Below are 25565 nucleotides of genomic sequence, written 5' to 3'. Positions count from 1 at the left end.
AAAGTTTCATATCAACAAACAAACTTACATATTATACAAAGATAATCAACAAATGCAATCACAAAAGTAATCACAAAATGCAGTTTATAAATGAAGGTCTTTATTATTAAGAGAAAAAGAAATCCAAACCTACAGGGCCCTGTGTGAAAAAGTGTTTGCTCCCACTTAAAACATATATTCACTGTGGTTTATCACATCTTTAGGAAGCAGAGTTCACATTCCCTAGACACACACCCAGGCCTGATCACTGCCACACCTGTTCTCCATCAAGAAATCACTTAAAGAAGTTGTCCACTACTATAACTTTTTTTTTCTTTTCATAAATCTTGCTATTATGTGCCACTGAAAACATCTACTGTGTTTATTTTAGCAATAATACCTTTTATCATGCTGTAGCAGCACATCTTTAGTGCTGGATCCAGCTCTCATGGGGTTAATCGACAACTTCCTTTCTCCTGACTTATTGTGCTCTAATACTACAAGTTCCATGATGCATTGCACTCGCCTGTAATTCTGCACCTGGCACACCCACTCCAAAACACACCCCAACCCCTCCCTCCTCTCTCCCCTCTATCTTCAAAAAGATTTGTGATGTCATTTCTGTCCAACCTCCTCTTTTACATTTGTAACACACACACAAATCTTTTTTTTTTGCTCAATAATACATCTTTATTTAGCTTTCAAAAACGCATAAAAACCATGCAAAAAACGCACCAAAAGCGAATTAAAAAATTCATCAAAACCGTGCAAAAAACGCACCAAAAACTGCATAAAAAACGCATCAAAACTGCACCAAAAACTGCATCAAAACCGCACCAAAAACTGCATAAAAACCGCACCAAAATTGCATCAACACTGCACTAAAACCGCACCAAAAACTGCATAAAAACCGCACCAAAATTGCATCAACACTGCACCAAAACCGCACCAAAAACGGCATCAAAACTGCACCAAAAACTGCATCAAAACCGTGCAAAAACGCATCAAAACTGCATGAAAAACGCACAAAAACCGCACCAAAAACTGCATCAAAACCGCACCAAAAACTGCATCAAAACTGCACCAAAAACTGCATCAAAACCGCACAAAAAACTGCATCAAAAACGCATCAAAACTGCACCAAAAAATGCATCAAAACCACACCAAAAACTGCATCAAAACCGCACCAAAAACTGCATCAAAACCGCACCAAAAACCGCACCAAAACCGATGCAGTTTATGGTGCAGTGTTGATGCAATTGTTGGTGCAGTTTTGATGCTGTTTTTGGTGCGTTTTTTGCGCGGTTTTGATGCAGTTTTTGGAAATAAATAAACGGAAAATGTGCATAATTTGAGTGGAAACATGCATGAAAAAACGGATTCGGAGGCCGGATTCATCATTTCACATCTCAGTTTTTCGCCGGATCCATCGCTGTGGGTTTTTTCGCCGGACAGAAAAACCGTTCCTCTGTATGTGTTTTCCGTCCGGCGGAAACAGCTTTTTTGACGGATCCAGCAAAAAACGGATGAAACGTGTGGCCATCAGGCGCAATCCGGCGCTAATACAACTCTATGAGAAAAAAACGGATCCGGCGGAAAAAAAGGATCCGTTTTTTTCAAAACTCGCCGGATTGTGCCTGACGGCAAAAACCTGATGTGTGAAAGCAGCCAGATATATGGATAGATACATCTATGTATCTATAGATATCTATCTATAAATATATCCATAGATAGATATATCCATAGATATATAATAGAAAGGCCGATGTTTCTAAGGCTGCTTTCACACTTGAGTTTTTAGCAATCCGTCGCAATCAGTCTTTTTGGGAAAAAAAACGGATCCTGCAAATATGCTCGCAGGATGGGTTTTTTACCCATAGACTTGTATTAGTGACGGATTGCGACGGATGGCCACACGTCGCTTCCGTCGTGCAACGGATCCGTCGTGTTTTGGCGGACTGTTGGCATGAAAAAAGTTCAAGTGAACTTTTTTTGTCCGTCGCGTTTTTTTGTCCATTTTCTACAGCGCATGCGCAGCCAAAACTCCGCCCCCTCCTCCCCGGACTTCAGAATGGGCAGCGGATGCTTTGAAAAACAGCATCCGCTGCCCACGTTGTGCACAAATTTCACAACGTGCGTCGGTACGTCGGCCCGACGCATAGCGACGGACCCGTACCGACACAAGTGTGAAAAAGGCCTTAATGAGCGTTTATTTTAATTAAAAAAATGGAAAAAAACAGCATGGGCTCCCACGCAATTTTCTGCACCAGAGGGGGAAAGCCGATGGCCGGGGGCCAATATTTGTAGCCTGCTATGAATATAAACCCGCAGCTCTCTGCGTAGCCTTTACTGGCTATTAAAATAGGGGGACCCAAAAAAGAAATGACGTGGGGTCCCCCTATATTTTATAGCCAGAAAGGCTATGCAGACAGCTGCGGGCTGATATTCATAGCCTAGAGAGGGGCCATGGATATTGGTCCCCCCCCGGCTACAAATACCAGTCCGCAGCCGCCCCAGAAATGGCGCATCTGTAAGATGCGCCAATTCCGGCACTTAGCCCCTCTGTTCCCACTCCCGTGTAACAGTGGGATATGGGGTAATAAGGGGTTAATGTCACCTTGCTATTGTAAGGTGACATTAAGCCGGGTTAATAACGGAGAGGCGTCAATAAGACGCCTATCCATTATTAATCCAATAATAATAAAGGGTTAATAAAACACACACACATTAGGAAAAAAGTATTTTAATATTCTTCATTTAACCATACTTACCATACTTCAGCGCCTGCAAAAAACGTAAAATAATAAACCGTATACTACCTGTCCGCCGTAGTCCAATTAATAACGAGTGTCCCACGACGATCTCCCCTATAGAACAGTGACATCGGGTGATGTCATTGCTCTATAGGACCCTCAGTGACACACTGACAGGAGACAATGGCTCCTGCACAGTGCATCACTGAGAGGTTACCTTAGGACAAAGTCTCACTTTATGGTAATTGCTGCCTGGGAAAATTTCTCACACAGCAATGCCATAAGTGAGACTAGGGACTATTTTCTCACAGGGGCGTAGGAATACATTGTGAGGAATACATTGTGGAAGGATACCTTCCATCATTGTATTCCTGGAGTCCCTGGAGAGCGGTCGCATCAGCTGATGCTCCTGCTCTCCACGGGAGATCGGCAAGGGACACTCGTTTTAATTGGATTTCTGCGGATCAGGGAGTATAGTGTTTATTATTTTAATATTTTTTACAGATGACACTGGCTTCAGGGATCAAGGTGACAAGTGATGGTGAGTATGCACTCTATGTTATATGTACTGTATGTCTATATGTATGTTGTATGTATGTACTGTATGTATGTACTGTATGTGGCATGTTGCATGTCACATGTTGCATGTCGTCGCATGTTGCATGGTGCATGTTGCATGTCATAGCATGTCGTATGTTGCATGTCGCTTGGTGCATGTCGCCGCATTTAGTCACATGTTGCATGTAGCATGTCATCGCATGTTGCATGCTGCATGTCATCGCATGTTGCATGTCGCCGCATGTCGCATGTTGCATGTCGCCGCATGTCTTTTGCTGCATGTCGTATGTCATCGCATGTTGCATGTCATATGTTGTATGTCGCATGGTGCATGTCTTCGCATGTAACATGTCGTCACATGGTGATGTTGCATGTCGTCGCATGGTGCATGTCATCGCATGTTGTCACATGTCATTGCATTGTGCATGTCGCATGGTGCATGTCACATGTTGCATGTCGTCGCATGTTGCATGTCGCCGCATGTTGCATGTCGCCGCATGGTGCATGTCACGTGTTGCATATCGTCGCATGGTGCATGTCGTCGCATGTTGTCACATGTCATCGCATGTTGCATGTCGCCGCATGTCATCGCATGTTGCATGTCATTGCATGTTGCATGTCGCTGCATGTCGTCGCTTGGTGCATGTCGCCGCATGTTGTATGTCGCCGCATGTTGCATGTCGTCGCATGTCATATGGTGCATGTCGTCGCATGTTGTCACATGTTGCATCTCGTCGCATGTTATTGCATGTCGTATGTTGCATGTCGCATGTTGTCACATGTTGTCACATGTTGCATGATGTCACATGTTACATGTCACATGGTGTGTGTTGTATGTATGCATGTTCTGTATATGTGTGTATGGTTTTTTTTTTTTTACATTCAACACATTAGCCGGATGATGGGACTACTACTGTCCCATCATTGGCTAATGTGTCACTCACTGTCGCTGTAGCAGGCAGAGCCCGATGGGACTTGTAGTCCGATGCCTGCACACAGAGACACACCGCAGACCCACCCCACCCCCCCAGCAGACCCACCGCAGGCCCCAGCACCGCCCGCACATACCGGTGCCGGCACGCAGACCCCCGGCCCTGGCCCGAACATACCGGCGCCGGCCCACATATATCGGCGCCGGCCCGTACATACAAGCGCCCGCACAATCATCCCTGCCTAGTCCCGCCCGCCCCTAGCACAGCCACGCCCGCCCCCAGCACAGCCCCGGAGGCAGCTCACAGCCCCGCCCACAGCCCAGTCACTCGCATGTTGCATGTCGCGGCATGTTGCATGTCGTCGCATGGTGCATGTCACATGTTGCATGTCATCGCATGTTGCATGTCGCCGCATGTCGCATGCTGCATGTCATCGCATGTTGCTTGTAGTATGTCGCATATCACCGCATGGTGCATGTCGTATGTTGCATGTCGCCGCATGGTGCATGTCGTATGTTGCATGTCGCCGCATGTCGTCGCATGGTGCATGTCGCATGTTGTCGCATGATGCATGTCATCGCATGGTGCATATCATCGCATGTTGTCACATGTTGCATGTCGTCGCATGTTGTATGTTGCATGTCGCATGTTCTCACATGTTGCATGATGTCACATGTTGCATGATGTCACATGTCACATGGTGTGTGTTGTATGTATGCATGTTCTGTATATGTGTGTATGGTTTTGTGTTTTTTTTTTACATTCAACACATTAGCCGGATGATGGGTCTACTACTGTCCCATCATTGGCTAATGTGTCACTCACTGTCGCTGTAGCAGGCAGAGCCCGATGGGACTTTTAGTCCCATCGGACGATGCCTGCACACAGAGACACACCGCAGACCCCCCCTCCGCAGCAGACCCACCGCAGTCCCCAGCACCTCCCCCACATACCGGCACCCGCACAATCATCCCTGCTTAGCCCCGCCCCTAGCACAGCCCCGCCCGCCCCCGGCACAGCCCCGCAGGCAGCCCACAGCCCCGCCCACAGCCCAGTCACTCTTGAGTGACTGCTGTCTGTGGAGGCTGGGTCACGCCTGCTGCTGACGTCACGTCAGTTTCCAGAGTCTGGAAATTGACGTGACGTCGGCAGAAATAAGCGGCGGCTGCAGCCTGGGGGTCACGTGACCCGGACTCAGCCGCCGGAATAGCGCCGCTCACAGGCGAAAACGGCAACGGAAGGTATTTGCACAATTCATTAGGGGCCCCGGGGGGATACATTAGGGGGTTAATTGAAAGTAGTGGACAACCCCTTTAAATAGCACATGCCTGACAAAGTGAAGTAAACCGAGAGCTCCTCAAAAGCTAGACATCATGTCACAACCCAAAGAAATTCTGGAACAAATGAGAAACAAACTAATTGAGATCTATCAGTCAGGAAAAGGTTGTAAAGCCATTTCTCAAGCTTTGGGACTCAAGCAAACCAAAGTGAGAACCATTATCGACATATGGCGAAAACATGGAACAGGGGTGAACCTTCCCAGGAGGGGCCAAGCAAACAAAATTACCCCAAGAGCATAGAATGGTAGAGTTGGAAGGGACCACACAACAACATCAAAAGAACTGCAGGCCTCACTTGCTTCAATTAAAGGGACACTGTCACCTGAATTTGGAAGGAACAATCTTTAGCCATAGGGGCGGGGTTTTCAGGTGTTTGATTCACCCTTTCCTTACCCGCTGGCTGCATGCTGGCTGCAATATGGGATTGAAGTTCATTCTCTGTCCTCCATAGTACACGCCTGCGCAAGGCAAGATTGCCCCTATGGCTAAAGATTGTTCCCTCCAAATTCAGGTGACAGTGTCCCTTTAAGGTCAATGTTCATGACTCCACCATAAGAGACTGGGCAAAAATGGTCTGAATGGCAGAGTTCCAAGACGAAAACCACTGCTGAGCAATAAGGGCATAAAGACTCGTCTCAGTTTTACCAGAAAACTTCTTTATGATCCCCAAGACTTTTGGGAGAATGCTCTGTGGACTGCCAGGACTAAAGTTGAAGTTTTTGAAAGGTGTATGTCCCATTACATCTGGCGTAAAATAATACAGCATTTCAGAAAAGGAGCATCACACCAACAGTAAAATATAGTGGTGGAAGTGTGATTGTCTGGGACTGTTTTGCTGTTTCAAGATCTGGAAGACTTGCGGTGGTAAATGGGACCACGAATCCTACGGTCTACCAAAAAATCCGGAAGGAGAATGTCCAGCCATCTGTTCGTGACATCAAGGTGAAGCACACTTGGGTTATGCAGCAGGACAAGGATCCAAAACACATCAGCAAGTCCACCTCTGAATTTCTAAAGAAAAACAAAGAAGACTTTGGAGTAGCCTAGTCAGAGTCCTGACCTTAATCCTATTCAGATGCTGTGGAATGACCTTAATAAGGTGGTTCATGCTCGGAAACCCTCCAATGTGTCAACAATTCTGCAAAGATGCTTGGCCAAAATTCATCCACAGCGTTGTAAAAGACTCATCACCAACTGGCCCAACCCCTTATTAGGTTTAGGTGGCAATCACGTTTTCACAGAGGACCCAGTAGGTTTGGATTTTTTGCCCTTAATAATAAAGATCATCATTTAAAAACTGCATTTTGTGATTACTTGTGTTATCTTTGACTAATATTTACATATGTTTGGTGATCTGAAACATTTAAATGTGACAAACATGCAAAAGAATAGGAAATCAAGAAGGGGCAAACACTTTATGACACAACTGTATGTAGGAAAAGATTGCTAACCACATGATCACACATCATTATCTTACACCACCTAATACACACTAAATACGACACGAACAGATGATTACAGAAAATGCATGCGAGTATAATGGGGAATAAATAAGCCTAAAAATGTAAACTTAGACATGTATCCATGCTGACCATGCAATATAACGCTATCATAAAATAACGTTACAATGGCAGCACAACAGAGACAGAGATAGGCTACATGCAGGGGCGTGGGATGAGGATACCGGGTAGTGGTGTGCAGGATGATGATGCCATATAGTGGGGTGTAGATGATGAGGTTATATAGTGGGGTGTAGGAGGATATCACATGGAGGGGTGCAGGATGATGATGCTATATAGTGGGGTGTAGATGATGAGGTTAGATATTGGGGTGTAGGATGATACCACATGGAGGTTTGCAGGATGATGATGCTATATAGTGGGGTGTAGATGATGAGGTTATATATTGGGGTGTAGGATGATACCACATGGAGGGTGCAGGATGATGATGCTACATGGAACAGTGCACAATAATGAGACGTGAAGGGGGGTGCAAGATGATGATACTATGCAGGGGGTGCATTATTATGCTGCCACGTAGAAGGTTGAAGGATGATGATGATGCCATGAAGAGGGGACTGGATGCTGATGCTATGGCGAATGCAGAATATTTGTCCTGATGTTAAGAGGAGGTGCAGGAACATGATGCTACATAGGGGATGCAGTATTATGTCGGGCTTTGCAGGACAATAAAGGTACATAGTGGTCTGCAAGATGATGATGCTATGTATAGGGGTGGGGGATGATGAAGCAATGTAAAGGGCTGTGGGGTGAAGATGCTATGTAGAGGGGTGCAGGAAGGTGTTATGTAGAAGGATGGAGGAGGATGATGGTGTTATGTGGAGGGGTGCAGGCCGATAGAGAATCCACAACTTATTTTTTTCTCATCACATGTGGTCATAAACTAATGGCGCAATACATCACTCCTGCTCCTGTCTGCTTGTGTGTCAGTCTTCACTGTTGCTTTGGCATTTCATTGATAAAGTCACACCCAAATATCAGGGCGTTGCAGAACATTGTGAGCGTGCATAGATGAATACAAAGGGTAAAATGGCCACATATCCAGCATATGTCACCTGGTATTACTTATTGATAGTATGTGCTGCCTGTGGCTGCCGCCTATAAGAGCTTCCTACATTGTATCTCTGCAGACTGTCTCATCTATGGAACTGCCCCAAAATGGTTCCCACAATCTATAAATCTGCATTATGGTGACATCTCCATCCCGGAGAGACGCTTCCTACACAAACTTTCATCTCTTCTCTCCCTGATCCTCTGCAGTTTAAGTGGAGTTTAATTTTACTGATTGATTTTCCAATACAGACGGATGAATTATTCAATGGATCGGACTATTGGCGAGCGCGGCAGTGGCCAATGTGGGAAATATTAATGGCACAACCTGAATCTGATGAATCCTGATGAAGCTCAAAGATGAAGATTTAGCATAAAAAATGCCATCTGGATTGCAGAAGCTGCTGTGAGAGGAGCCTGGAATTGCAGCAGTCAGGGAGGGCACTTTTTACTTTGCTGCTCATTTTTCTTGCTGTAACTTGTAGTTCACCAGCTTTATTACCGGACCTTGTGCCCTCTCTACAAGAATATGTTCCCGGACCCATCACTTACAGTATGGATAATAAGGAGAGATCAGATGGATTGTGGGGGAAGGACGCTCATCATGTCACATATCCAAGTGATGGGTTACTAGGCAACATCACAAATGCAAAAGAAAGGATAATGGTGGCGAAGAAGAGCGTCAAGCTAGGGTCATTATCCAAGAAAAGTGGAAGGAAGGGTCACAAGGCTCGATAGACGACATATCGGGACATGACTCTATGGAGCTGAAGTTTTATCAGCGTTATGTTGCACATAGATGTCGGAAACTACAACTCCCAGCAAGCCCTAACCGCTGCAGGCTATCAGGCAATGCTGGGGATTGTAACTTCTTAACAGTGGGAGTCACAAATGGGCGATTACTGGAGTATACTGACGGATAAGGTGTGCAAACTGTAAAGCGCTGCGGAATATGTTAGCGCTATATAAAAATAAAGATTATTATCATTATTATTATTATATGCCGGCTGCGGATCTGGTCAGGTGTGAATGTCTCCATACATCTGGTCATCTATCATGTCACTCTGTGTAATTCTCCTCCAATGTTTCTTTATACATTGTTTATTCCGATACGTCCATGTCTGTCCAGTCCCATATGCCTCCATCCTTTATGTCTTTCTAAATGTCTCCATTTCTGTCCCTCTTCATCTTGTCTTTCCATAAAGATCCCTATATACAATAAATCCTTCAGAGAATAACTATCTCCCCTTCCCCCATAAACCGGAGCACACGGTTGAGAACTACCACGCTCTCTATCAGAAAGCCACGGCCAGACTGACCTTTCCTCCTCCTCCAGACTCCTCTGTCCTTCCTCCTCCTCCAGACTCCTCTGTCCTCCTCTTCCAGACTCCTCTGCCCTCCCTCCTCCTCCAGACTCCTCTTTCCTCCTCCTCCAGACTTCTCTGTCCTTCCTCCTCCTCCAGACTCCTCTTACCTCCTCCTCCAGACTCCTCTATCATCCCTCCTCCTCCAGACTCCTGTCCTCCTCCTCCAGACTTCTCTGTCCTCCCTCCTCCTCCAGACTCCTCTGTCCTCCCTCCTCCTCCAGACTCCTCTGTCCTTCCTCCTCCTCCACACTCCTCTGTCCTCCCTCCTCCTCCAGACTCCTCTTTCCTCCTCCTCCAGACTCCTCTATCATCCCTCCTCCTCCAGACTCCTCTTTCCTCCTCCTCCAGACTCCTCTATCATCCCTCCTCCTCCAGACTCCTCTGTCCTCCTCCTCCAGACTTCTGTCCTTCCTCCTCCTCCAGACTCCTCTGTCCTTTCTCCTCCTCCAGACTCCTCTGTCCTCCTCTGTCCTCCCTCCTCCTTCAGACTCCTCTGTCCTCCTCCTCCAGACTCCTTTGTCCTCCCTCCTCCTCCAGACTCCTGTCCTTCCTCCACTAGACTCCTCTGTCCTTTCTCCTCCAGACTCCACTGTCCTTCTCCAGACTCCTCTGTCCCACTTCCAGACTCCTCTGTCTTCCTGTAGACTCCTGTCCTCCCTCCTCCAGACTCCCCTGCTCATCCTTCTCCAGACTCATCTGATCTCCTTCCTCCAGACTCCTCTGTCCTCCCTCCTCCTCCAGACTCCTCTGTCCTCCCTCCTCCACACTCTTCTGTCCTCCCTCCTCCTCCAGACTCCTCTCCTCTCCTCCTATGGGTCCGTCTATCCATGCAAGATCTCTGTATAGGGTTGTCTGTCCGTTGAGTTGATCTATGGGGTGATTCTATAGGTCTGTCCATTCTAGTCATCTGTAGGCTTGTCCACTTGTTGAGGTGCTCTCTAGGTCTGTTAGTCTTGCTCTCTAGGTCCGTTAGTCTTGCTCTCTAGGTCCGTTAGTTTTGATCTCTAGGTCTGTTAGTCTTGATCTCTAGGTCTGTTAGTCTTGATCTCTAGGTCTGTTAGTCTTGATCTCTAGGTCTGTTAGTCTTGCTCTCTAGGTCTGCTAGTCTTGCTCTCTAGGTTAGGCTTGCTCTCTAGGTCTGTTAGTCTTGCTCTCTAGGTCTGTTAGTCTTGCTCTCTAGGTCTGCTAGTCTTGCTCTCTAGGTCTGCTAGTCTTGCTCTCTAGGTCTGCTAGTCTTGATCTCTAGGTCTGTTAGTCTTGCTCTCTAGGTCTGTTAGTCTTGCTCTCTAGGTCTGTTAGTCTTGATCTCTAGGTATGTTAGTCTTGCTCTCTGGGTCTGCTAGTCTTGATATCTAGGTCTGTTAGTCTTGCTCTCTAGATCTGCTAGTCTTGATCTCTAGGTCTGTTAGTCTTGATCTCTAGATCTGTTAGTCTTGATCTCTAGGTCTGTTAGTCTTGCTCTCTATAGTCTTGCTCTCTCTAATCTATGTCTCCATCCTGGAACTCTCAATAAGTTTTGTCCTTTTCTCCCTCTCGTCCCTCTTAGATATCTCTCCTCTAGACTCCTCACCATAATTCCTCTTTCCACCGAGGACCCCATACAATCCTGTTCACAGTCCACCCCACACTCATGACAAGTCATGAAATAATCAGGGTCTTCGGTTACTGTGCACCAGGCAGTGGGCCATTTTACTGTAATCTTCCGGCTTTTATCCTCTGAGCCAGTGTTTTACAGTTCAGCTCTAGACTTGGCTTCTACCATTGTGTTTGTCTCATGTACATCTGTAAAACGTCTAAACTTGTGAGAGAAAATGCACAAATTAGAGGGCAAGAAGCGAGCAGGAAACAAAACCCCCCAAAGTGTCATCAGTGGTGAGCTAACAAAATGGATGTTCATTAAGCAGTTATAAAACACGGGAGATTAGGCAGCCTATTGACCTTTTGCCTTTTGATGTTTTATTGGCTCCGGGCCCAGGAGTTATTCAGTAATCTACAAGGTGAATGCCGTAAAACTAATTTGCACCGTAAACAGACAGGTAAATGCTTCTCCCAGTCCCATAAGGTCCCCAGAATCTTGTAGCTGTGCGTCATTACCATCTTTGACTCTTGAATAATGAAAGATTCAGAAATATCTTATGTGTGGTGTAAAATAAATGAGCAAGCTTTTCCAGGAGGCCATGAAGATCGACACCACAGATGCACCATGGCTTATTGAGGAAAATGGATGAGTATCACAATTTACACTTGTCTTCTACCAGTCTGCCACATCTTTGGGAGACATTTATAGTCCTGAGATTGGGAAGAAAATGGAAAGATCCTACATTCCAAAAATAAAGTGTTAAACAGTACTAATCGACTTCAACAAAACAAATGAAGGAAGCATCACATATGGAACTGGATGGCTTCGAATGAATAGGTATGCCTGGTCAAGACTTCATGTGCGGAGTCGCCGGCCATGGGGTGAGCCCTATTCCATACACCTGAGCCCTGTTCCCTAAATGTTCTATACCAGAATATGACAAGAGAAGAGTCACTCAACTAAGCAAAGAGAAACGTCAGTCCATTACTGTAAGATATGAAGGTCAGTCAATCTACAAAATTGCTACAACCTTGAAGGTATCCTTAAATGCGTTCATGAAAAAGTAATAAATCGCTATGATGAAACTGGTTCTCACGAGAACCGTCCCAGGAAAAAGACAAAGAATAATTCACTATGCTGTAGAGGATAAGTTCATCAGAGTTACCGGCCTCAGAAAACACAAATTGGCAGGACGTTGTATAACAGCTCTCATAAATGATGCACAAATAAAGTAGACGACACATCTCCATACCAAGTGTCCAGAGGAGGCAAGAAGCTGCCTCTATTCAAATGGCTGCAAAGAATCAACCATTGAGCACTTCAAACAAGAAGTTACTTTTTTTGGGCCAAGCAACACAAGGGCTGGCCAGCATAGAGCATAGGGGCCGAAGTGGGAGGGTGGGGAGGACTTTGCTGACGACAGGGTCAGTGATTTATTTCATGATGAAGACAAACTTCACCAGCATGATCACCAAAGCGTTCTGCAGCGACCGGCATCCCATCTGGTCTGCCCTTAGTGGGATCATCATTTGTGATGTAACAGAACAATGGCCCAAAAGCCGTCTAGCGAATACAAAGAGCGATGTGACCAAGAAGGAAAGGGATGGAGGCTGCGTCAGATGACATGGCCGCCACAATCACCTGACCTGACCCCAATGGAGATGATTTGGGATATGTTGGTTGCAAAGTGAAGATAAAGCAGTCAACGAGCGCTCAGCACCACTGGGAACTTCTCCAAGACCATTGGAAGCCTCCAGGGGGCGACCTGATGAAGCTGCGGAGAGAATGAGGAGGGGTGCAAAGCGGTCATTGATGGAACAGAGGGACACACCAGGAGGAATCTGAGGAGTAACACATATTCTGGAATGTGTCACAATTTTCTTTCCTCTTTGTTTCTATATTCGGTTTGTTCCTTCCTTCCTTTGTGATTTTGCTGCCCTCAGTCTGAATCTACAATGCGCATATTCCAATTAAAAAATCAAAACCATTGCATGATTAGATTTGTCTAAACCTTTGAATGGTCCTGTATATATAGTTAATTCACATAAGTAACATTTTTCTGCATGTGCACAACGTACTCTGTATATATAATTTTTTTTTTTTTTTTGAGGTGCAAGTATATTACAGCAAGGTGTCCTGGGACACACCAAATAGGAAAGGAAACTTTTTTTCACACACTGTGTCAATGGGAACTGTATGTATGATTGGACCATTTCCGGAGTATACACCGAACATAGGGTAAGAAGAGATGGAAGCAAGCTCTAATCTGTTGTGTGTTGGAATAGCGTATGCATTTTTTGTTATCAGTAATTTTCTCTGAAAATCCATATCTGAAAACAGAAATCTGTGTTTCCATGTCTGTGAATCGTTATTCTTTAAGTCTTCTGATACAATCTGTGCATCAGTCTCCTTGCTTCTATCGTCCTTGCTGCACATTAAGTGTCTCCTCCAGACTCAGTAAATTAGAGTCACTTTCTCTTTGTCGCTGGCAGAGATGAGATTTCATTCTCCATAACAGGTGAATAACCGCCTATGAACAATGACATCTCAAATATTTGAGGAAGGTAATTATTGAACCTGCAGCAGAGTAAACAGCCCCCACAGCAGCTGCCCCCATACCGTGATACAATGTAACATTCTCCTCGGTGCCCCCCATCCTCTGATAGAGGGCGGCTTTCATCTTGTCTGTGAGCCCCCCTCCGCTGACCCCACAATGTGATTATACTTTCAATTATTCACTCTCGCAGCAGAGACTTCAGCACTATGTGAGCACATGTGCCGAGTGCAGAACACAGAGCGCACAGGTCATACGTGACACATAGGACAACACAGATCCAAGCAGCCGGATCAGTAATTTGGAATATAAAAAAGATTCGATCTTATAGCGGCGTAAGATATGTCACAGACATAGCACTTCTACGTTTATTCTCAGACTGAGGTGATGCAATGAGTTGGGAAGTCATGAACAGCCTCAGCATAAAAGAAGAAATATATTGTGTATTGACCTTATGTATCAGACTGATAGATTTATAAAAAAAAAATAATATTCTATTCTTATAAATATTGTTTGTTTACTAGAGAGTGACAAGCCCAATATATGACTCAGGTGACAATTCACAATAGCCAAGCCCCGGATGAAGCATCAGGGGGCGAAACCTGGGTCGGGCAGCAGGCTACACCTGCCGATGTTGTAAAATGTTATACGCGCATTTTTTGTCTGGTCTGACCAATAAACGTACCTTGGCTTTTTAGTAAAGGCCTTTGCATCCATTTGTTGACCCCATACAGGATCTGTGTTCATGAAGCAACTATAGAAACACTTAAGATACCTACTACCAAACCTAATTGAGAGAATGGTGCCCACAGCCACAGGCGGTGAGTAAAAGTATTTTGATAATCATTTTACTCCTACATAAGAGGAGTTGCATCTAACAAAGAACCTGTAGTCTTCTCAGCATGTGATGTCCATACCTGTAACCACAAGGGATCTGCTCGCTCATCCTTATACCCGTAATCACCAGAAATCTGTTTGCCCCTACTTATTTATATAACCACCTGGGATCTGCTCAGCTGTCCTCACATCTGTAACCACCTGAGATCTGCTCAGCTGTCCTAACACTTGTAACTACCTAAGATCTGCTCGGCTGTCCTACCACTTGTAACCACCTGAGATCTGCTCGGCTGTCCTAACACTTGTAACCACCTGAGATCTGCTCGGCTGTCCTAACACTTGTAACCACCTGCGATCTGCTCGGCTGTCCTAACACTTGTAACCACCTGAGATCAGCTCGGCTGTCCTACCACTTGTAACCATCTGAGATCTGCTCAGCTGTCCTAACACTTGTAACCATCTGAGATCTGCTCAGCTGTCCTAACACTTGTAACCATCTGAGATCTGCTCGGCTGTCCTAAAACTTGTAACCACCTGAGATCTGATCGGCTGTCCTAACACTTGTAACCACCTAAGATCAGTTCGGCTGTCCTACCACTTGTAACCACCTGAGATCTGCTCGGCTGTCCTAACACTTGTAACCACCTGAGATCTGCTCGGCTGTCCAAACACTTGTAACCACCTGAGATCTGCTCGGCTTTCCTAACACTTGTAACCACCTGAGATCTGCTCGGCTGTCCTAACACTTGTAACCACCTGAGATCAACTAGGTCTGTCCTAACACTTGTAACCACCTGAGATCAACTAGGTCATCCTCATACATGTAACCAAATGAGATCTTTCACTCGTCCTCACACCTGTAACTGCCTGAGATCTCATCGGTTGTCCTCACACCTGTAACCACCTGAGTTCTGCTCGGCTGTTCTAACACTTGTAACCACCTGAGATCTGCTCAGCTGTCCTAACACTTGTAACCACCTGAGATCAGCTAGGTCTGTCCGAACACTTGTAGCCACCTGAGATCAACTAGGTCGTCCTCACACATGTAACCAAATGAGATCTTTCACTCGTCCTCACACCTGTAACTGCCTGAGATCTCATCGGTTGTCCTCACACCTGTAACCACCTGAGATCTAGTCCCCAGTCCTCTCACCTGTAACCACCTGAGATCTAGTCGCTTGTCCTTACACGTGTAAGCATCTAACATATGCTCCCTTATTGTCATACCTGTAACCACCAGAGATCTGCTCGCTCATCCTAACACTTGTAACCACCTAAGATCTGCTCGGCTGTCCTACCACTTGTAACCACCTGAGATCTGCTCGGCTGTCCTAACACTTGTAACCACCTGAGATCTGCTCGGCTGTCCTAACACTTGTAACCACCTGCGATCTGCTCGGCTGTCCTAACACTTGTAACCACCTGAGATCAGCTCGGCTGTCCTACCACTTGTAACCATCTGAGATCTGCTCAGCTGTCCTAACACTTGTAACCATCTGAGATCTGCTCAGCTGTCCTAACACTTGTAACCATCTGAGATCTGCTCGGCTGTCCTAAAACTTGTAACCACCTGAGATCTGATCGGCTGTCCTAACACTTGTAACCACCTAAGATCAGCTCGGCTGTCCTACCACTTGTAACCACCTGAGATCTGCTCGGCTGTCCTAACACTTGTAACCACCTGAGATCTGCTCGGCTGTCCAAACACTTGTAACCACCTGAGATCTGCTCGGCTTTCCTAACACTTGTAACCACCTGAGATCTGCTCGGCTGTCCTAACACTTGTAACCACCTGAGATCAACTAGGTCTGTCCTAACACTTGTAACCACCTGAGATCAACTAGGTCATCCTCATACATGTAACCAAATGAGATCTTTCACTCGTCCTCACACCTGTAACTGCCTGAGATCTCATCGGTTGTCCTCACACCTGTAACCACCTGAGATCTGCTCGGCTGTTCTAACACTTGTAACCACCTGAGATCTGCTCAGCTGTCCTAACACTTGTAACCACCTGAGATCAGCTAGGTCTGTCCTAACACTTGTAGCCACCTGAGATCAACTAGGTCGTCCTCACACATGTAACCAAATGAGATCTTTCACTCGTCCTCACACCTGTAACTGCCTGAGATCTCATCGGTTGTCCTCACACCTGTAACCACCTGAGATCTAGTCCCCAGTCCTCTCACCTGTAACCACCTGAGATCTAGTCGCTTGTCCTTACACGTGTAAGCATCTAACATATGCTCCCTTATTGTCATACCTGTAACCACCAGAGATCTGCTCGCTCATCCTAACACTTGTAACCACCTGAGATCTGCTCGCTTGTCCACACGTATAACCACCTGAGATCTACTCGGTGGTCATCACACGTGTACCCATCTGACATCTGCTCGCTTACTCTCATACCAGAAACCAAATGATATCTGTTTGCTCGTCCTCATATGTGTAACTACCAAAGATCAGCTTGCTCACTCTTACACGTGTAACCACCTGAGATCTGCTCAGTTGATCCCAAACGTGGAACCACCTGTGATCTGCTAGCTTGTCCTCACTTGTGCAACCATCTGAGATCTGCTCAGTCGTTCTCACCCGTGCAACCACCTGCACTTGAGAGCTGCTCACTCGTTCTCATATTTGTCACCACCTGAGATCTGCTCATTCATCCCCAAATGTGAAACTACCCGAGATCTGTTCGCTCGTCCTCACACATGGAACATCTGAGATATGCTCGCTTTTCCTCACATGTACAACCACCTCCTCCTGAGATCTGGTCGCTCGTCCTCACACGTGTTGCCATCTGAGATCTGCTCGCTTGTCCTCATACCAGTAACCAAATGATATCTGTTCGCTTGTCCTCACAGGTGTAACCACCTAAAATCTGCTTGCTCGTCCTCACACGTGTAACCACCTGAGACCTGCTCACTTGTCCTCACACACCAACCACCTGAGATTTGCTCGTCATCCTCATATCTGTAACCACCTGAGATTTGCTTGCTCGTCCTCATAAGGGTAACCACCTAAAATCTGTTCGCTCATCCTCACACGTGTTGCCATCTGAGATCTGCTCGCTTGTCCTCATACCAGTAACCAAATGATATCTGTTTGCTCGTCCTCACACGTGTAACCACCTGAGATCTGCTTGCTTGTCCTCACATGTGTAAGCACCTGAGATCTGCTCGTTTGTCCTCATACCAGTAACCAAATGATATCTGTTTGTTCTTCCTCACACATGTAATCACTTGAGATCTGCTCGCTCGTACTCACACTTGTAACCATCTGAGATCTGCTCGCTTGTCCGCATACCTGTAACCACTGAGATCTGCTCGCTTGTCCACATACCTGTAATCACTGAGATCTGTTCGCTTGTCCTCATACCTGTAATCACTGAGATCTGTTCTCATGTCCTCATACCTGTAATCACGGAGATCTGCTCGCTTGTCTTCATAACTGTAACCACCTGAGATCTGCTCACTCGTGCAACCATCTGAGATCTGCTCACTTCACACGTGCAACCACTTGCACATGAGATCTGCTCGCTCATCCTCACACATGTAACATGTGAGATCTGCTCGCTCGTCCTCACACATGTAACCATCTGAGATCTGCTTGCTCACCCTCAAATGTGTAGCCACTTGAGATCTGCTCGCTCGTCCTCACACGTGTAACCATCTGAAATCTAGTCGCTCATCCTTACACTTGTAACTGCCTGAGATCTGCTTGCTTGTACTCATAGCTGTAAAAAAAACCAACCTGATATCTGTTTGCTTATCCTCTCACTGATTTGGCTGCCATTATGTTATTATGATTACCTCTATTTTTGGCCTTACGCTCCTGCTATTTTGCTTCCTGATTTATTTTTATTATTGGGCAGATATAATGGTGGTAGATTGTTATCGAGCCATTTATATAGAAAATGGAAACAATTTTCCCCTCCGGTGCAGGAATGTGATTAGATGGATAATGTTCTGGGATCAATCTTACTCTCTACTTGTGGAATAATTAAGGATCTGACTTAAGAATGAAATAGTAGAAAAAAATAAGGACACAGAGAAATGTATTGAAATCTGTGATACAACCAGATCAGCATAGCTCACTCCTGAAATACTCTGTTTTGCTGTACATGTCTCTTTGCAGTTTGGCTCCTGTTTCATAATTCTATTTGGTTTACAGGTTCCTGCAGGTGCGAACCTATAACTAACAAAAGTTTTGTACATGAAATGTAATGCGCCCCCCATCGTCTGATGAAGGTGTTACATTACTAAATATAGGGATTGGTGGTAGTACTGGCGAGTGACAAGACTGCAGACTTCATGAAGACATCACAGATTCCTACAACCACTTGTACCGTGTTCCAGAGGCGCCATCATCCTTTTAACAAAACCTTCCAGCATAATAACCATCACTGGCAAATGCAACTGGAAGAGCCCATTATCACTGGCACATCCAGCTGGAAGAGCGCAATCACTGGCATGTACCATGCTCATGACTACAACCCCTGGCAAAAATTATGGAATCACCGGCCTTGGAGGATGTTCATTCAGTTGTTTAATTTTGTAGAAAAAACGCAGATCACAGACATGGCACAAAACTAAACTCATTTCAAATGGCAACTTTCTGGCTTTAAGAAACACAAAGAAATCAAGAACAAAAAATGTGGTTGTCAGTAGTGGTTACTTTTTTAACCAAGCATAGGGGAAAAATTATGGAATCACTCAATTCTGAGGAAAAAATTATGGAATCACCCTGTAAATTTTCATAACCAAAACTAACACCTGCATCAAATTAGATCTGCTCGTTAGTCTGCATCTAAAAAGGAGTGATCACACCTTGGAGAGCTGTTGCACCAAGTGGACGGACATGAATCATGGCTCCAACATGAGAGATGTCAATTGAAACAAACGAGAAGATTATCAAACTCTTAAAAGAAGGTAAATCATCACGCAATGTTGCAAAAGATGTTGGTTGTTCACAGTCAGCTGTGTCTAAAATCTGGACCAAATACAAACAACATGGGAAGGTTGTTAAAGGCAAACATACTGGTAGACCAAGGAAGACATCAAAGCGTCAAGACCGGAAACTTGAAGCAATATGTCTCCAAATCAGGAAATGCACAACAAAACAAATGAGGAACGAATGGGAGGAAACTGGAGTCAACGTCTGTGACCGAACTGTAAGAAACCGCCTAAAGGAAATGAGATTTACATACAGAAAAGCTAAACGAAAGCCATCATTAACACCTAAACAGAAAAAAACAAGGTTACAATGGGCTAAGGAAAAGCAATCGTGGACTGTGGATGACTGGATGAACGTCGTATTCAGTGATGAATTGCGAATCTGCATTGGGCAAGGTGATGATGCTGGAACTTTGGTTTGGTGCCGTTCCAATGAGATTTATAAAGATGACTGCCTGAAGAGAACATGCTAATTTCCACAGTCATTGATGATATGGGGCTGCATGTCAGGTAAAGGCACTGGGGAGATGGCTGTCATTACATCTCAATAAATGCACAAGTTTATGTTGATATTTTGGACACTTTTCTTATCCCATCAATTGAAAGGATGTTTGGGGATGATCAAATCATTTTTCAAGATGATAATGCATCCTACCATAGAGCAAAAACTGTGCAAACATTCCTTGAAAATAGACACACAAGGTCAATGTCATGGCCTGCAAATAGTCCGGATCTCAATCCAACTGAAAATCTTTGGTGGAAATTGAAGAAAATGGTCCATGACAAGGCTCCAACCTGCAAAGCTGATCTGGCAACAGCAATCAGAGAAAGTTGGAGCCAGATTGATGAAGAGTCTTGTGTGACACTCATTAAGTCCATGCCTCAGAGACGGCAAGCTGTTAGAATGTTAGAAAAGCCAGAGGTAGTGCAACAAAATACTAGTGATGTGTTGGAGGGTTTTTTTTTGTTTGTTTGTTTTTCATGATTCCATAATTTTTTCCTCAGAATTGAGTTATTCCATAATTTTTCCACTATGCTTAGTTAAAAAACGTAACCATTACTGACCACCACATTTTTTGTTCTTGATTTCTTTTAGTGTTTCTTTAGTTTTGTGCCATGTCTGTGATCTGCTTTTTTCTACAAAATTAAACAACTGAATGAACATCCTCCAAGGCCGGTGATTCCATAATTTCTGCCAGGGGTTGTATGGTTCGGGTGTTGAACAATAGCAGGTCGGACCAGAAAATACCTAAATTCACTCCAGTGAGTCAAATGGAGATCGTCCGTGTACAGCTGGGGAGTTTCCACTGATTGCACTTTAATCCGCACAAATTGGAAAGGTCCAATTAGTGAGTGGTTTGTGAGAAAAATGAAGTCATGAATGCGAAACATGGTATCAAAACAATTCAGGACCAAAGTTACTAAAAACTTCCAGGGGATCGATATGGGGAAATCTGATCCACTTCATCGATATGGGGAAATCACATCTACTTCAAATATCTGACAGGAAATGCAGATAAGTTGTTTCCGATAATAGATACAATGTTGCAAGATTGTGACTCCATTTTCTGTAGGTTTAATGTATGAGAACAATTGAGAAGTTCTAGTAGGAAGATATGAGATTGTCATCAGTAATGAAGGTTGGAAATGTCCAAGGAGGTGGAGACTTCTTATAGGCATTTTCACCGGGTTCTTTTACTCTCCAGTGGTGGGCAATGTCCGGGGTCAATAATTGTTCTCCACTGTAGGGTTTATATCCCACCCCATGACAGTACATAGTTACACACAAGCCCTTCCTGCTTTATGTCCAGACTCTCGCCTGGCCGGAAGCCGTAGGTATTATTATTTATTATTATAGCGCCATTTATTCCATGGCGCTTTACAGCCATATCTTAAATTGTGGGAATTTCTACTAATGGGACGTGAAAAAAAAAAAAAACTCCTTGGTCACTTACGAGCCATTTTAAGGGCAAATAAGAAGACAAATGGATCTGGGGCTCCAGAATAATCCCGAAAGGGATAAACATTTACAAGGTTAAGTCCCGATTATCTCCTGACTTGTCAGGAGCCGCTGTCTCTATAGAAAGCATCTGTTGCAGCAGCCGAGATATGGAGCAATTATTACAGGAGGAATTCTAGCAGGAATCTCACGTCCATTAGTGCAGTGATGGATTATTACCGATGATGCGGGCGGTTTACAGGGAGTTATGAGAAACGTTTTACTAATCAGTAAAATATGGAACGTTGCAGTTTTCTCTCATAGAGAAAACCCAGTAAGACTGCTTAGTGCAATTGAAACGCGTTGACTGGGTCATGTCGACCATGTACATTATTTTTTTGTATGCACTAGAATTTCTTTTAGAAAAAGAAAAAGAAAAGGAAAATCCAGTCCTGTTGAGCCGGGCACTAAACTTTATCAGCACGGACAAGACAACAAAAAAGCAGCAAAACCTGCTGTTCTTTATAGCAGTTTGGAGCAGGTTTTGCCCGTAGAAAAAAACAATGTAGCAAAAATGCAACTTTTGAACATAGCCTTAGTCTCCCCACCGCCCCAACTCGATATTACCACTGAGTTTTCTTCTAAATCCGATGTGGACAAACAATAAAGGAGCTTCCTAGAAACTGCGACACTTTGATGACTGGTAATAACGGTCAGCAGAACAGCTGCGCCATGCAGAGGCGCTTCTGGGAGTTATAAGAGTCTACAAACCGGAAGGTGGTGTCTGGTCACCCTGCAAGGGGAGGGGCTTAACAACAAAATGTGGGCGGGGCCAGAAAATAAACTAATTAGGTCAGCAAGAATTTGGAATTAATGGAAGAAATGTCCATGCCCAGCCATCCACATGTATCCTCCACACTTGCCTGATGAACAGATGTGCAGATGTGTCCGGGGCGATCGCTGTAAAATTAATTCTCATAATAAACATAAAATCACGTAAGTACACGCCAAGACTGGGAGGCTCGGCCACTTCAGCACCACGCAAAACCATCAGAGCTCCCATCTGAAAGCCACTTGTACGGCATCTGCTCGGAGCGTGTAATGGCAGAATGATGGGGTGTCACCACCAGGTTTATTCTGAACTCGCACGCTTGTTACTAATGAGGGATCTATTCCCGCAGACATAAAAGGAGCATATGGCACTGCTTACTGAGTGTTTCCAGGTCTGTCAGGATCTTCGGTGCGGAGGTAAGGCACACGCGGTCGCACTAATCACCATTTTTTGTCTTTAATTCTTCTACATTTCTCTGGCATTTAGGAATATTGGAGGGAAAGGGATCATGGCTGTAAGAAAGACTCTGGATTGGAGCTGTGCAGAGCCATGGCTTGTGGCATCCTGTCCTCAGAACGCACTGAGGTTCCTCCACCTAAGAAAAGGCCGCCGGACCAGGTGAGCCTGTGGCCATCTTTAGTTTCGGGTCTCATCTGCTCCTGGTCCCCTAATTTGACCAACCTTTTCTCCGGAGCAGGATTCAGTGTGAAGTCAAAGCCTGTCATCTACAAGAGCAGAGCTCGCCCAGATATCTCCTCAGTCAGTCGCTGGCAGTGGCCGGCGTTAGGCAGGCGATTAATGGCGCACATCCGGCGATAACTTTATTACCATTAATGTCTTTGAGAACAGAATGAGCCGTGTCAGGTCGGCCGGGGCCAGGGACATAATCCAGAAGGAGGGAAGAGAAAACAGGCGCCGTTATGGGAAAATTAAATTAATTGCCGCTGCCGCCGAAGCATTGCACGGACTACGGGAGGATGCTTGGCCGCGCTTCATTGTGATGTGACGGAGCCGTTTTATCGGCCGCTCTGGGGGCCATGTAATAATAATAAATGTCGTCTGCCTCTCTCCTGCCAGATGCCGCTCTGAGCCGGGGCCGGGTGCCGCTGCCGGGGGGCTCCATGGGGAGATGGTCAAGGGGGCAAGATGGCGAAACTGCCCAATTAGTAATGAACCCTAGGCCGTGACTTTCTCTAATGGCTCATTCCCAATCACTTTCATTCCACGAAAAAAGCCGCTGCGGTCAGTAATACAATTAGTATGGACTTATCCTGATTAATGGATCCGGTAATATTCTGCTCTGTCGTCATATCGGACCCTCCTACAGATGTCACAGCGATACGAGCGGCTGTCACCCAGCTTTCCCTTGTTCCTGAGTGGCAGAGAAGCATGCAATGATAAGGAGAGCCACATCTTGCAGCTTGCCAGTCACTGGCTGTAGGGGCACAAGATGAAACTAAGAGAAAAAGTGAATAATAATAACGACCCTCATCAATATCTTCAGGAAGAAAAGCTGCTTCTGTGAGGACCCCAAGGAGCTTCTCTCTCTTCAGACCCTCAGGCTGTCGCACTCTCCCACATGCTTTACACTGCAGCTCTGCACAAGCTCAGCGGCAGATCGGTGCATGGACGGCTGGATGATTCAATCACTAGTAACTGAAAATAAGTATCAGGGACCGGCTACACAGTCTGAGAGGAGGAGCCTCAATAAGGAGGAGCCCCAATAAGGAGGAGTCTCAATCAGGAGGAAGAGCCCCAATGAGGAGGAGTCTCAATAAGGAGGAGGAGCCCCAATAATTAGGAGTCACAATAAGGAGGAGCCTCAATAAGGAGGAGCTCCAATAAGGAGGAGTCTCAATGAGGAGAAGGAGCCCCAATGAGAAGGAGTCTCAATAAAGAGGAGCCTGTACATGGAGGAGCCCCAATAAGGAGGAGTCTCAATAAAGGAGGAGGAGCCTCAATAAGGAGTCTCAATAAGGAGGAGCCCCAATAAGGAGGAGTCTGTATAAGAGGAGGAGCCTCAATAAGGAGGAGTCTGTATAAGGAGGAACCTCAATAAGCAGTATGTATGAGGAAGAGCTTCAATAAGGAGGCGTATGTATAAGGAAGAGGAGCCTCAATAAGGAGTATGTATAAGGAGGAGCCTCAATAAGGAGGGGCCTCAATAATGAGGAGCATGTATAAGGAGGAGCCTCAATAAGCAGTATGTAGGAGAAGCCTCAATAAGGAGTCTGTATAAGGAGGAGGAGCCTCAATAAGGAGGGGCCTCAATAATGAGGAGCAGGTATAACGAGGAGCCTCAATAAGCAGTATGTAGGAGAAGCCTCAATAAGGAGTCTGTATAAGGAGGAGGAGCCTCAATAAGTAATATGTATAAGAAAGAGGAGCCTCAATAAGGAATATGTATAAGAAGGAGGGGCCTCAATAAGAAATCTGTATAAGGAGGAGTCTGTATAAGGAGGAGCCTCAATAAGCAGTATGAATGAGGAGGAGCCTCAATAAGGAGTCTGTATAAGGAGGAGGAGCCTCAATAAGGAGGTATATGTATAAGGAGGAGGAGCCTCAATAAGGAGCAGGAGTCTAGATAAAGAGGAGTCTCAATGAGCAAAAGGAGCCTGATAAGGAAGAGGAGCCTCAATAAGGAGGGATTTCAATAAAGGAGGAGGAGCCTCAATATGGAGGGGTCTCTAAGGATTAGAAGCCTCAAAAAGGAGGAAGTCTTAATAAAAAGGAGAAGCCTTAATAAGGAGCAGGAGCATCAATAAGAAAAAGAAGCCTCAATAGGCAGGAGCCTCAATAAGGAGAAAAAAATCTAAATAAGGAGGTGGGGGGCATCAATAAGGAGGAAGAGTCCCAATATGAAGAAGCATCGTTAAGAATGAGGGATTTCAATAAGGAGGAGCCTCAGTAAGAGGAGGGGCTTCAATAAGGAGGAGCCTCAGTAAGGAGGGGCTTCAATAAGGAGGAGCCCCAGTAAGGAGGAGGGGCCTCAGTAAGGAGGAGGGATCTGCAGTCTGGACGCCTCCACAGTGGCCGCCTCTATGCTGGCTCAGTCCTGTGCAGACTGCAGAGAATATTTACAGTAATTGCAGTAATGGATTTAGTGAGTCTCATGTGCGAGTCATTTATTGCCACAAGTTTTACATTAATCTATGGCTTCGAGTGCCGCAGCGTCGCACGTTCAGATCACACTTCTACTTAATTACAGAAAGTGAAAAGCAAAATTGCGATGTAGATAAATAATCCCCAAAGACATCCCGAGTGCGGATTCTCCCCGCAATGAAGGATTTACTTTTGCCGGATTTTCTCCTCTTCCAGGTCACTGATCTAAACATGGACTCGGAAATCATACATTGATTTAATGGGAGAA

The 25565-nt window shown here is 45.4% G+C and overlaps 1 protein-coding gene across 22 annotated transcripts in view; it reads right to left on the bottom strand.

The window, feature by feature from the left end:
- The window catches only part of ROBO3 (roundabout guidance receptor 3), a 552219-nt gene that overhangs the window by 154758 nt on the left and 371896 nt on the right, over positions 1-25565 (bottom strand). The window contains exon 1 of one of the 22 annotated variants that reach the window (XR_013213100.1): positions 17215-17320. The exons of 19 other annotated variants lie outside the window; for them this stretch is intronic. The gene's annotated coding sequence lies outside the window, so the exon portion shown is untranslated. 2 more of the 22 variants (XR_013213101.1, XR_013213098.1) reach the window with 2 other exon arrangements.

This window comes from Ranitomeya variabilis, chromosome 4 (genome assembly GCF_051348905.1).
Source record: "Ranitomeya variabilis isolate aRanVar5 chromosome 4, aRanVar5.hap1, whole genome shotgun sequence".
In the NCBI taxonomy this organism is placed as follows: Eukaryota; Metazoa; Chordata; class Amphibia; order Anura; family Dendrobatidae; genus Ranitomeya; species Ranitomeya variabilis.
This window is presented reverse-complemented; position numbering and strand designations above follow the sequence as displayed.